Here is a 14,232-nt window from a genome sequence, read left to right as displayed (position 1 = left end):
TAGGATAACTGAGCAATCATTTTCATTCCAGTCATCCTGTAGTAAGTCATGCCCCATCTAGGACTGGAATGTGACTTTTCATATTTATGGTACCATTGGTAATTTATCCAGCATTAAAGCTACAAATATAATAATTTCTTTAGTTAGACTCATTTGCTCACTCAGTATTCCTGATAGTGTACTCTGTAGAGAATTTTTAAAGTCTGTTAACTCATTACTCTCTGAGATCATATGCTCCCAGTTAGCTCTTTCTTGCTATTACACCTCTAACAGTTGCCATCTACCTGAGGAAAAATTATTTGGAGTCTGCTTGAAGTATAAAAGTATCTATGCAAAAGCTTCCAGGCAAAAATCCTATAAATATTATATATTCTAGATTTTGTTGAATATTTGGGAGACATACATATGTCCTCCAATTGTTTATTTTTGAATAGCTAACCTATTCTCTCTTCCCAACCTTTTCTGACCTCCTCTGTTTGATTCTTATAGCTATCATACAATATTTTATATGACCTACTAATTACACCCTTTTTAACAGCAGCTTCTGTTCTAGATTCACTTAAAAATTCAACCAGTGCAAGTCTTTCATTTAGGATTCCCCTTCCCCTTTATCATTGTCTATACTCTTATCACTCCCTGATAGGTAAGGCAACTGTGAAGACTGGAGGAAGATGGGCGAAGGGTGCCAGCCTAGTCAAATAGAATTTGATACATAATTCTATCAATTGTATAAATAAATGTAAAATACAGGCTTGTGTTTTTAAATGAAAGAATACACTGTAAAATGTGAACTTCAAGATTGTTGCAACATTGCCATCTGCTGTAAGGAAAACCAAGCCAAGCATTTCAAATGTGTCTTTTGAAGTTGAAAAGATCTTGTGAATCTCTTTGATGTTTTACAAGTCCGCTCCAGTGAGTCTGGATGAAGGTTTCATGTCCATTGTTTAAGGTTAAAGTTAAGGGCCAGAATTTACATGTGGAAGGTGCTTTATTGCTCTGGTTTCTGCTAGACTGTATATGTGAAATGCCTTTTATTGTTGTAGTCTCCTGAGCAGGTCTTAGCTTGCTAAATAATGCAGTTTGTTTGCCTGGGAACTCCAGACCAAGTGTCAACATGATGTAATTTGGGAGGGCCTTAGCAGAGCTGTTGGTTAGTGTTTAAAAACTGTTGTTCAGTGAGAGACTAGGAAGCATTTTGATCTTGGACATCTAACCCAGCACTGCTTATGCTTTATGTATGTAAGTAAGATTATAGCACTGTGATTTTTCTTAGGAATAGTTAAACTTAGAAGAAAGTTAGACTAAGTATTTTTCTTTGAAATCAGATCTTTCCTATGATATTGTTTTAAGTTTCTGTGTGATCTCTGAACTTGAGTAGCATTGTACTGTAGCAGTTTTGTCTTGTGTTTTATTTATTATTAAATATTTTAAAACCTTTACCTGTGGCTGGTTTATGTAGAGATAATTTAACCTCTAAAGTACATTGCATATTTACAGATTTTACTGTCTAAGTCACTCCAAATTAAGCCTTGACTGATTAGTCATACTACCATTGGATTATAATATTGCACAGTAATAACTGGACACTCTTTTAAGGGCATTTTAGTAGCTGATTATTAGCTGGGTGGTGGCAGGAATTGCTACTGTGTGGTCTCGGTAATAGGGGCACAGCTGGAGAACCTGTGCCAGCCTTTTCCCAGGAGGGTCTGTGTAGTTGCATAACCTCTTCTCAAAGTGTTTGTGTATGGTGTGTCAGCTACTTGGGCAGGGACACGAAGCACTGGTTGGACAGAGAGGGTACTTGATGTTTTAGCTTGCCCAGCTAGGCTGAAACCTGGACCCTTTAGATGTGCCAGTGGGGAGTCTTATTGGGGACCTAGTGAGCAAGGGAGCAACCAGCCCCAGACTGACTGTGATCTCTGTGAGGATTGAGGCTCCTTGATTGCTGGGCTAGGGCTTGGTGTCACAGCAACCACTGGCCTGCAGTCCAAATGTCTTCCTGGAGTCTTCCCATCCTATTACCTTTCCCTTTCTAATTATTTGTTCCCAATACCTTGGTTCCTTTGCCAGCTCCTCCCAGTAAATTCAAGCACCCTCTTGCCTATTCTCTGTAGACTTAATTGCAGTCATCCCTATTGGCAGAATCTCCTTTCTCCATTCCTGTTTTGGCCTAGTTCTTAGTATACTTTCTGATACTTTATGAATATAACATTCTCTGTGACTGCTGCTACTCTCCTTAAGGATCTACACCCAAAATACTCTTTCCTTATTTCTTGAATTACACCCCTCCCTACTTCATTATCATCCCTTTCTACTTTGAATTGTTGCTTTCTGCTTGTGTTATATATATAATAGCCTTAACTGTATAGCTCAAAAATATCACTTTAAATCAGGTAATCCTAAACCTTTTTGTTCTACTGGGAGGATTAACTTATTCCACTTGAGTCTTGCCTTCTTCCTTCCAATATAAAATCAGTCACATCTTTATTAATTACTATCCACAACTTCTCCTCTGGTTTATAAAATATGCTTGAACTCTGCATAAAACCAAAGGGACTAAAAACATTTATACTGTTTGCATCTTGCTATCCCTATCTAAAAGCAAGATCTTACAGTTTCTCAGTTTTTGATTTATCTTTTGTTTAGTCTCCCCCACATATCCTTAGCTGCCGTAACAGAATACTTTTTGATCCATACTCCAAAGTACTTCTTTTTATCATGTGTCCATGAATATGGGTATTGCAGCATCAGTTCATGTGTGCGCACTTAGTTTATAGCTATAGCCTTTGTTTTATCTTCATTAATTTTATATCCCCCCAAAAAACTAGAACTATCTCAGAATGTTCCGCAACACTGAGATGTCCATTTCTGGTTTCATCAGGTACAAAATAATATCATCTGCAAATGAAGCCAAATTTTCTTGAACACCATACCAACTGTATCCTTGAATTTCTGAGTCCCTTATTTTCTTTGCTAATGGCTCTAAATATAATGCAAATAACAAAGGGGAAAGAGAACACCCCTGCCTGCTTCCAATGTTCAGACTCAGATTGTTAGAGAGGAACCCTCCCACTTGGATTTTTACCTCAGATCCCTCATATATCCTTCTAATTAACCTTATTATTGCATTAGGAATTGCAAATGCTTCCATTGCCTTACTTATTATAAAATCCCAGCTTACTCTGTTGAATGCTTTCTCTGCATCAAGACTCACCAATAACAGCAGTATTTTCTTACATTCTGCTTCTCTCTGGATCGTCATTGATGTCCTTCTGTGTCACTGTTGCAGTATTAAGTACCTAAGGGATGTCCCTTCCTGGGCAGTCCATCACTCGGTCAGTATAGATAAACTTAAAAAAGACCTTGTTTGTGCCATATGTCACATTTATGCTCCCTGCATAGAACGTAGAGGATAAAAGGGATGTACGGATGCAACTGCCCAGAACTTCTTTTGCCACCACTTTGAACATGATTGTTGCAAGTTGGCTTGAATGTTTTGCTGCTGTACTGAATATTTAACAATACCAGATAAGTGCCCGATTGGGGTTCTTTTTCTTTTTGAATTTACTTTCTTGGTCTTGTATTTTTTATCACTACCTAGAGTTCAGGTCATCTGAGAGGGGAAAGTGTCAGTGTGAGAGGCAGATTCCCCATAAGGATCATAATGAACAGTGTCTTTTTTGTTTGGATTCTTCCCACGATCATACCTGTTGTAGTATCTGTAAGGCATTTGTGCCTTAGACACTCAGAAGACGTGTGTCTTGTCTGGCCATTTATCTTGAAAACCAGTGGCTTAGACAGTTAGCCCAGGGTACCATGGCAGAATGCCTAACCCTGAGATGCACCTGCTAGGTAAAAAAAAGGCCAAGAAGTCTCAGCCAGATTCTTTAGCTGTCCAGCCTCCACCACACATCCCTCTAGAAGCAGGTAATAGCTCTGTACATTGGTTGGTGTTTCAGATTCCTCTGCCATGTCCCCACCAGAGGCCAGCATGGATCCATCTTTTTGCAAATCCTCTGAGGCTTTGCAGGCGTTTACTCCAGATGTTAAGGGGGAACTGGGCTTGGGGTATCTAGGAGGGTCCTAGAGGGATTCCATAGATATTGGTCAGGGAGGAAGCTCCGGGTTCTATTCTCAAATCTTGCCAAGGGTCAGAACCTCCAGTATTTGTTAGGGGTGATGTCCCCTCTAAGAAAAAACAAAAACTGAAGCATGTTTCCGTCTGTCCTATGGATCCTCAAATGAAATGGCAGGAGTTTATTCAGGGCTTGTTCTCTGCCTTAATGGCTGTAAAGCTTCCTCAAGGGGTTTCAGTACCTGCTCCTTCTTGGACCTCTACCACTTCTAAATGGTTTAAGGAACCAGATTCCTTAGATGAGGATTCCCTGTCTGGTGAGGGGTCTTTGTCCTATTCTTCACAGAAGCCTTTGCCTTTGGCTTATGGTTCTGATGATGAGAAGTCTGATAACCCTGAGTCTCCTTTCAAGAAATTGTCCTTGGGGGCACAGATTGCTAGGATGATGGAATTCTTTAAGTGGGATTCTTCAAAAGTGTCGGATATTCAGAGAAGATACCATGAGTTGCTTCAGGTGGATACTCCTAAACCATCGGCAGTTCCTCCTGTGTTTTCTGCCTTGTTAGATACTTTCATTGCTGCTTCCAAGTCCCCTGATTCTCAGCCTCCTGCTCCTAAGAAACCTAATAGGTTCTATAAACTTCCTGATGATTTTTTTATATAACTGTCCTTCTGATGATCCTGCTGAGGTGTCAGTCTCTTCTGTCAAACCTTCTAAACGTTTGCCTTCTGATAATGATAGCAATAGAGGATTGACTAGAAAGTTTACACTGCTTCTACTTTGGCCTTTAGGGTTATTAATTACCAGACCCGCATGACCAGGTATACTCTGGCTTGATTGCTTAGGCTTGTCAGGTTATCTCTGCCTTCCCTGATTCTGATTGCAAATCCTATGCCTTATCTTTTTTAGGTTCCTCTTCTGAAGTGGCTCATCACTCTGTTAAGTGTAGCTATGATGCAGCTGACAGCTCTTCTAGGGCTGCAGCTCTTGGGACCATCATAAGGTGTTATTTGGACATTAAGGCCATTGTTGAATGCTCCTTTGCATAATACCCATCTTTTGAGACTGCAGCTGCTGACTTGTTTAAGTCTCTTAAAGAGAAAGACAAAGCCTTGCAAGACCTTAAACTTATTTTTGTCTTTGCTATCCCTAAGTTCCAGAGGAATGCAGCAACTGCCTCATGTACACAGACAACCCTCTCCTCCTACCACCCAACATTACAACCTGTGAGAGATGCACTTACATAGCCAAACTGGAAGTAAAGCTCTCTCCAGCCAAGATTGTGCTAGACAGTCAAGAGGAGAAGGTTATCACCTGCACTACACCTCAAGCAACACATAGCCCTTCAAAACCCACACCATCAACACCCACACATAGCAACACTAAACCCACATATGCAGAGGCCCTTAACATTAACCTGCCACAAGCAACAAGGACCTCCAAAGCTGAAATGCAAACAAACACCAGTCACAACCAAAGTGACACATAACTCACAACACCAGTGTGCCACCCAACAACAGTCCCTAAGGCAAGACAACGTACCCAACACTTTAGTCATAGGTGACTCTATAGTCAGGCACACTGATGTCCCACTCACCAGGTTGAGCAAGGAGAAAATTACAGTCAGCTGCCTGTCGGGTGCCAGGATCCACCACATAATGCATGCACTCAAGTCACTCCACAACAAGTACAAATACAACTCTGTCATTGTCCATGTTGGAGTGAATGACTTGAGATGTACCTCCCTGAACTACATGAAAAGAGGCATGGAAGAGCTCTCGGATCATGTGGCCTAGGCAGGTATGACTCTAGCCCTGAGTAGCGTCCTGCCTTCGACCAGAATGATACCACAGTATAAGGACCAAATGATTGACTTCAACAATTAGCTAAGCTTCTGGTGTCATTCAAAGGGGATCCAGTATCTGTCTGCCTGGGATGACATGATCGACAAACCACGATGCTTTGCCAGAGATGGTCTGCACCTCTCACCCCTGGGATTCAGGTTACTGGCTAAAGCTTTTGCCACCCCTATAGTGCCTTTTCAGGCAAGGTTCAAAGGACAAAACCACCACCATAACAGATACAAGCATGCAAAATCTGAAGGTAATGCTAGTCAATGCTAGAAGTCTAAATCTCAAAATGCACTCTCTCGAGGCACTCCTAAAAATGGAGAACACTGATATCTGTGTTGTAACTGAGACCTGGTTTAAGACTCCAGAGAGCACCCCTGCAATACCAGGCTACAACTCTTACCACACTTTTCAGCCACCAAACCAAGACCGAAACACTAAAGGTGGAGGAGTGTCCATATTCACCAAGGATATTCACACCTCCAGGCTTGTTGCCCAACACAATGCATCTGAAATTCTCCAGGTGCAACTAACACTAGGTAAGACTACAGTCCAAATTGTAGCTTGCTACAGATCCCTCACCATACCCCAAGATTCTCACTACACCTTTCTAAACATACTGGAAAATATTAAGATGCACTCAAACACCTTAATACTGGGTGATTTCAACTATCCTGCCATTACCTGGGAAAACTACTGGGGTACCACCACCTTTTCCCAACAGTTCTTGGAATTCATAAATTCCAATGCCCTGGATCAACTAATCCATTTTCCCACCAGGGGCTCCAATATCCTAAACCTGGTCATTAGCAACATGGAAGATAGATGCTCCACACATCAGGTCTGACCATAAGCAAGTCACCCTTGACATCCACATCCCACCCCCACCCCCCAGTAAGGAAATCTCCATAAAAAACTTCTCCAAAGCCAACTTCATGCTACTTAGACAAACTTCATGGCACCCATGCAGACGGGAGCTGAAAGTTCGACTGCTGAATCCTACACTAAGGCACTGTATGAGCACATCCACTCATGCATGAATCGTGCCATCCCAAATAGAACCAAGATGCTCTCCTCCAAAAAAAAGGAAGCCAATCTGGTGGTCCCCTGCCATAAACAGACTATACAACAAAAGGAAGAAACTGTTGCAGAAAAGAGGAAAATCCCAGGATGCAAAAAACTCCCTTACCAGCCTCAGTAAGAAGCTGAGATCCCTCATAAAATCCTCCAAAGCTAGTTATGAAAATAAAATTGCCAAAGATTCCAAAGACAACTACAAGGCATTCTATAGTTAAGAGAAGATGAAACAAAGTCAGCAGATCAGGGAAAGCTGTGTAATTTTATTAGCTTGTCTTAAAGCATGATAAACAGAGCAGTTTCAGCTCAATAAATTCTCAGCCTTCTTCAGTGTTTAAAATAAAATGAGAACAGTAGTCCCTATTTATAATGAACATACAGATTGATGTTGAAACATGATTGGTTCCTCACAAATGTTCATTCATGCCAGGTGCAAATAAAGCCCCCAGCTTAATTATCCATTTCTTTTCTTTTGAATCCAAAAGGCTATGCCATCCGGCTTTATTAGCCCTTATTGCCCATGATTTTGTCGATAACTGTAAATCTGAATGTAGCATTAGGATGTTTAATGGTATGTTTGTATAGTGCGTTACTGGGTTTTTTTTTATTTGTTATCCCGCTAAAGTGTTCTGAAACATGGATCCTAAGGGGTCTGGATGTCTGTCCAACATAAAAGGCATGGCAACTACAGATGACCAAATAAATCAGCCAATCTGTCCCACAATTTGCAAAGAACTGAATCAGGAAAAGATTGCCTGTATTATTGCTGGAAAACTCCTTAGTTTTATTCAAAGCTTTGCAGTGGGTACAGTGGCCGCAATGTACACAACCTGAAAGTAGGTCCCCAACCATGGTCCATTCTCCAGAAACCCCTGTAGTTTGGTTGATGTGTTTGTAATGGCTCAATATGGACCCTATGTTTCTCCCCCTGCGAAATGAAAACAAACACCTGTCTTGCAAAATGGTGGAAAAATAGTCATCTGCCCTTAATATGTTCCTGTGTCTCTGGACAATATTAAGTAGAGTTTCCGTGTTCCTGCCGTAAGTAGTGACCAGATGGATCACAGATTGTTGTTTGGTCCCTTGTTCCTTGTATTTTAATGTATCTGATCTGTCTAATGAAGAAACCATGTTACTAGCACTCAGGACGTAACCCATTTGGTACACTCTGTCCCTAAATCTGTCAATAAGGTCATCCCCATTTTGTACATAACTATCGGGCTTGGAACAAATACGTTTCTTTCTAAAAAATTGGGACTTAGGCATATTTCTGCAGATGTGAGGTGGATGAAAGCTGGAGGCATGGAGAAGGGAATTATATTGGGGGTATTTCCTATGTACCCAGTAACGCACTATACAAACATGCCATTAAACATCCTAATACTACATTCAGATTTACAGTTATCAACAAAATCATGGGCAATAGGGCTAATAAAGCTGGATGGCATAGCCTTTTGGATTCAAAAGAAAAGAAATGGATAATTAAGCTGGGGACTTTATTTGCACCTGGCATGAATGAGCATTCTTAAGGAACCAATCATGTTTCAACATCAATCTGTATATTCATTATAAATAGGGACTACTGTTCTCATTTTATTTTAAACACTGAAGAAGGCTGAGAATTTATAGAGCCGAAACCAGTCTGTTTATCATGCTTTAAGACAAGCTAATAAAATTACACAGCTTGCCCTGATCTGCTGGCTTTGTTTGATCTTTGCATTTTGGTTTTTTGAGCCGTGCAGTTGCCGTAAGGGCAAGATATCCACATAGTTTGCAATTCTATAGTTATGTCAAGAATGTAAAGGGCAATGCTCAGATCTGCTGTGAGCTACAACAGAATGGCATTAAATATACTGATCCCAAGGATATTGCCAATATCCTGGCAGATCGATTTAGTGCCAACTTCACTCCCCTCTCACATCCTAAAGGGCCCATCTCAGTACAAAAAGATTGCCAAATTCTGGTAATCACGGCCACACAGGTAGAAACCGCACTCTCCAAAGCTAAAAATACAGCATCCATGGGACCAGATGACATCCTGGGCCGTGTACTACATGAACTACAAAATGAACTGGCACCTCACCTAAGTGTCATGTTTAATCATAGCCTCACCTCAGGCTTCGTGCCCACTGAGTGGCGCACAGCTACAGTTATCCAACCCCACAAGGAGGGATCCACCTTGGATCCCAGGAACTACCATTCCATCAGTCTGACGAGTCTGATCTGCAAGGTCATGGAACGCATTATCATGGAACTTATAAACAAAGACATTGGCAACCTTCAAACACTGGACCCCAACCAGTTTGGGTTCATGAAGGGCTGATCTTGTGTCCTGAACCTGATTGACTTCTTCAAATCAGTCTCCAGAGCTGTGGATGAGGGTAACGCAGTCCACACAGCCTATCTGGACCTCGCCAAGGCCTTTGACACCATTCCCCACTCTGGAATCATAGATAAACTTCCTAAGCTGGGCATAAATCCCTACGTCACTCAATGGGTTGCCAACTGGCTTACTAACAGAACTGAGACTGTAAAAATAGCCGACTCCAAATCCAGCTCCAGACAAGTAACAAGTGGAGTACCTCAGGGTTCAGTCCTGGGACCTCTCTTGTTTGGCATCTACTTCTCTGAAGTACAGGCCAACACTAAGGGACTGTGGCTAACAATGTTCTTAGATGACTGCAAACTGGGAGCCATTATTGAATCCCCAAATGATGTAGATATTCTACAAAAGGACCTTACAGAAACAGATGCTTGGTGCCAGAGCCATGGGCTCAAGCTTAATGCCAAAAAATGTATAGTTATCCCCTTTGGGAAAAAACATGTACCTATGAATTACCACATAGGTGGCAGTACACTAAACACCGAAAGCGTGATGAGAGACTTAGGGACACAGGTGGACTATGGTCTCACCTTCGATAACCGCATTGCCATAACAGTCAGGAAATCCTTCTATGTGGCACATCTCATCACTAAGGGCTTTTCATCCAGAAAAAAGGAGGTCATTGTCCCACTGTACTCATCTTTCATTAGACCCATTATAGAGTACGACGCCTCATTTGGTATGTACCTCACAAGACATCTGCAACAGCTGGAAAAGCTGCAGAAATACCTCACTAAAAGAATCACAGGCCTAAAGCAGATGCCCTGTGCTGACCGTCTAAAAAAATCCAGCTATACTCTGTGACATATCATCTACTCAGAGGCAATCTCTGCTTAACATGCAAGGCCATGTCAAACCCTGAGTTGTTGGACATGCTCCACTTAAAGAAATCCCAATCGCTCAGAGCCACATGCTCCAGGGATCTAAACCTTGTCATCACAATGAACAAAACATGCTGGAGGGATAGGTTCCTGACCCAGAGACTCCCCATACTCTGGAATAGACTGCCCATACATGTCAAGCAGAGCGCATCCTTGGCCCTCTTCAAAAGGAACCTTGACGATTGGATGGGAGATAGGAAATTCACCCCGGGGATCATGTCAGTCGCCCTGCTAGACAGGGGTCCAGGGAAGTAAATATTGTGGGAAGAAATAGCCGGGGAATTGTTTGGCTAGGCTTGTATAGGCCCTAGGGCCGATAGCCTAGTACCAACCTATGAATTATCCTTCTAGATCTGCTTTTGTTCACAGGGAGGAATTATCCTTCTGGATCTGCTTTTGTTTGCAGGCCTCTAAGGGCAGGAAGGGTGGGTGGCAGGCCCCTTCTGCTAAGGCTTCTTAGATTTCTGTGGCCCAGAAGCCTTCTTTATCTGATAAGCCTGCTTCTCTTTGACAGTTAACCCCCCCCCAACTCTCACTGCCTTTAGATCAGGTTCCTTTGTCCCTTCACCTCTCCCTTTGTCTTCCAAATTGGTGTCTCATCACTTCAGACTCCTGGGTTCTTTCTATCAACCATCAGGGTTACGTCATGGTATGGAAATCTCACCCTCCTTTAGAGCAACTTCCTCATTTCCCGGAGGCTCTAGGGTCCCTGTTGAATCAAGGAATCATTCAACCTGCCCCCCCCTCTGAAATGGGATGGGGTTTTATTCCAGGATGTTCCTGGTTCCTCGAAAGGAGGCCACTACAGATCTATTTTGTGTCTCTCCCAGCTGAACATGTTTCTCGAGATTCCTTCTTTTGTGATGCTTACTCTTCAAACTCTGTTTCCTCTTTTATTACCCCAGGCTTTTCTGGTGTCTTCTGATCTGAAGGATGCTTACCTTCATGTCCCTATTTACCCTCTCTTCAGGAAGATTTCATGTTTCTCTGTCTTCATTTTTAGTTCTCTGCTTTGCTGTCTGGCCCCTCTCCTGCTCCAAAGGTATTCACAAAATGCCTAGCTTCTGTGATTGCCTTCTGCAGGCTCCAAGGCATTCAGATTTTTCCTCATCTAGACAACCTATTGCTCCTTTTCAAAGTCTTACTATCAACTTCTGTCCTGTCTCCCTCTCAAGATCATATGTATCTGGGTTGCAGAATTCAGACGTTGCCAATGTTGGTGTCTCTTCCGTCTACAAAGGTATTGCCATTGACAGCTTTCTTTCAATATTTTCATCTCCTACTGCCATGCCAGTCAAGGAGTTTCTTCAGGCCCTGGGATTCATGGCCTCTTCTACTCCAATGCTTCCTGTTGCCAGACTGCATATGCAGAAGCTTCAATGATGCCGCAGATCACTTTGGCTGCAGCATCATCACCTCTGGACTTCAGTGTTCCTGTCCTTCCCTCTCTCAAGAAGGAATTTGAGTGGTAGATTTGACAGTTTTATGTCAACCCAGGCCAGCCCTTTCAGCCACCAGTCCCTTCTCAAGAGCTCTTCACCAATGCCTTGGCCGTGGGATGGGGGGCACCTGTTGGTCATCTGAAAGTTCAGGGTCTTTGGCCTTCCCATCAGAAGTCATACCATATCAACATCAAAGAGATGAGTGCTCTGATTCTGGCCCTTCAGGCTTTTCCTCTTATGTTCTCTCTGGGCCCCCTTGAAGGTGTACACAGAAAAAACTACAGTGATGTGGTATGTCAACAGGCAGGGAGGCAGGAAATCTTACCTCCTCTGCAGGATGGCGCTTCAGACTTGGGAAGTGACTCTTAGTTGTCATTTAACTCTTCAGGCAGTATACATTCCTGCAGAGCACAATCTTGTGGCAGACTCTCTAAACAGGTCCAAAACAAAGGCTAAAGAATGGATGATTTACAGAGACATGTTTCAGGACATTGTCCATTGGTAGGGTATTATGCTCTATCTTTTCCGTGGATGGGGAGGTTTCTTTATACTTTTCCTCCTCTTACTCTACTTCCAGGAGTCCTGCAGAAGATTCGGCTGGACTCCCTAAAAATCTTGCTAGTGACTCCCTTTTGGCCAAGACAGCACTGGTTCCCCCTCTTAATGCATCTGGCCAGGGGCAATAATCACAAGTTACCTCACTTGTTGGATCTTCTCACACAGGACAAGGGGTCTCTCATCCATCCTCATTTGTTCACCCTGCAACTGAAATTGTGGTTGATAGGGTTTTGATCCCCTTCAGGCACCTCTTTTCTGAGGACGTGCTCAGAGTTTTACAGGAGGCAAGGAAACCCTCAACCACAAAATCTTATATGTCCAAGTGGAAGAGATTTATGGTCTGGTGCCATGCTCATAACCAGGACCCTTTTCCAGTGGGGGTTCCTCTGGTCGTCCCTTCTTTGTGTGAGTTGCTCCAGTCTGGCTAGACCTATTCATCTGTGAAGGCCCATTTGTCAGCCATTTCTACTTGTCTGCCTTTGACTTCTCATTTTGAGACCAAGCAATTTCTTAAAGACATCCTGCATATTAGGCCTCCAGGAAAGCCTATTCAGCCTACTTGGGACCTTAATTTTGTTTTGGAAAAATTGACTCAGGCTACTTTTGAGCCTGCAGATTCTGCTTCTTTGTAACATTGTACCTGGAAGATTGTTTTGTTGCTGGCTCTTACTTCTGCTTGGAGGGTTCCTGAGCTCCAGACCCTTATACCTATTCCCCCTTTTTTGTTTTTTTTTTTCAAGGACAGGGTGTCCCTTTGTACTAATCCTTCTTTTATTCCCGAGGTAGTCAATGAGTTGTCCTTGAATCAGTCGGTACAACTCCCTTCCTTTTTCCCTTCTCCTCGATCTGCTACTGAGAGAGTCCTGTATATCTTACACAGCTCAGGTACTATTTGGATAAAACTAGGACTGTTTGTAAGTCAGCTTAGCTTTTTGTTTCCTTTCATCCCAGGTCTTTGGGTTTGGCTGTTTCTAAGCAAACATCTCCTCCTGGATATCTAAGGCTAGTTCCTTTTATTTGTTTCATGGCAAATCTCTGCTTCTGTTAGAGCTCATTCCACTAGAGCTATTGCCTCTTCTAATGCCTTCTTCAAAGGGTTGGACACCAGTTCCATTCTTGAATATTCTACTTGGTCTTCCATGCAAACCTTTACTAAGCATTATAAGTTGAATATGGTATCTAGGGCCAGAGCAGGTTTTGCTGAAACCATTTTGTGTGGGTTTGTTGAGGGCTCTTCTCAGCCTTTCACCTCCAATTCTGTTTCTTGAACTTTTTTTTACCCTCCCTTAGATACCAAATACTGCAACAGTGTTATGGAAGGACATAGTACAGCTGTGTAAAATCAGTTCCCCTTCACAATTCCGAATTACTGAATGCACGAAATTCAGTAACTCGAGACTGTAAAGTCGAAATTGCAGAAGCACGAATCTGCATAAGAGCGAATTCAAATATCTCAAATTCACGCTTATGCATGTCAGCTATGGGACGGGAAGTGTGTGAGTTGGGATGTTTTATGGAAGTGATGGTAAGTGAGTGAATGTGTGTGTTTTGTAAGTTGTGCATGTGGGTTAGGGTAGGGAGGTGGAAGTATGACTGTTGGATGTGTCTGTGTATGTGTAATGTGTTTGTGTGCGAGGCAGTTTAAAATGTCTGTGTGGTGGTTTTTTTTTTTTTTTTTATTAGTGTGATCTCAGAGTTAGAATATATAAGTAGGGGGGTGTGGGGGATGCAGGGGGGCTTGCCCCCCTGCGTACATGTAGTGTAGGGCTTGTAGTTTATGTTATGTGGGTTGTATGTTGTGCGTGTTGTGTGGTGTATGTGTTCTGTATGTTCGGGGTTTTTTGTTTTCTTGCTTGTGGGTTTCGGGATTTTTGTTGGTTCAACTTTATAATTTCGAGTTACTGACTTTCGAGCATTCAGTAATTCAATATTATGAAGAGGAACCGTAAAATCTTTCCATAACAA

This window comes from Protopterus annectens, chromosome 5.part0 (genome assembly GCF_019279795.1).
Source record: "Protopterus annectens isolate FY-2018-M chromosome 5.part0, PAN1.0, whole genome shotgun sequence".
NCBI lineage: Eukaryota > Metazoa > Chordata > Ceratodontiformes > Protopteridae > Protopterus > Protopterus annectens.
Note: the sequence above shows the minus strand (reverse complement) of the source record.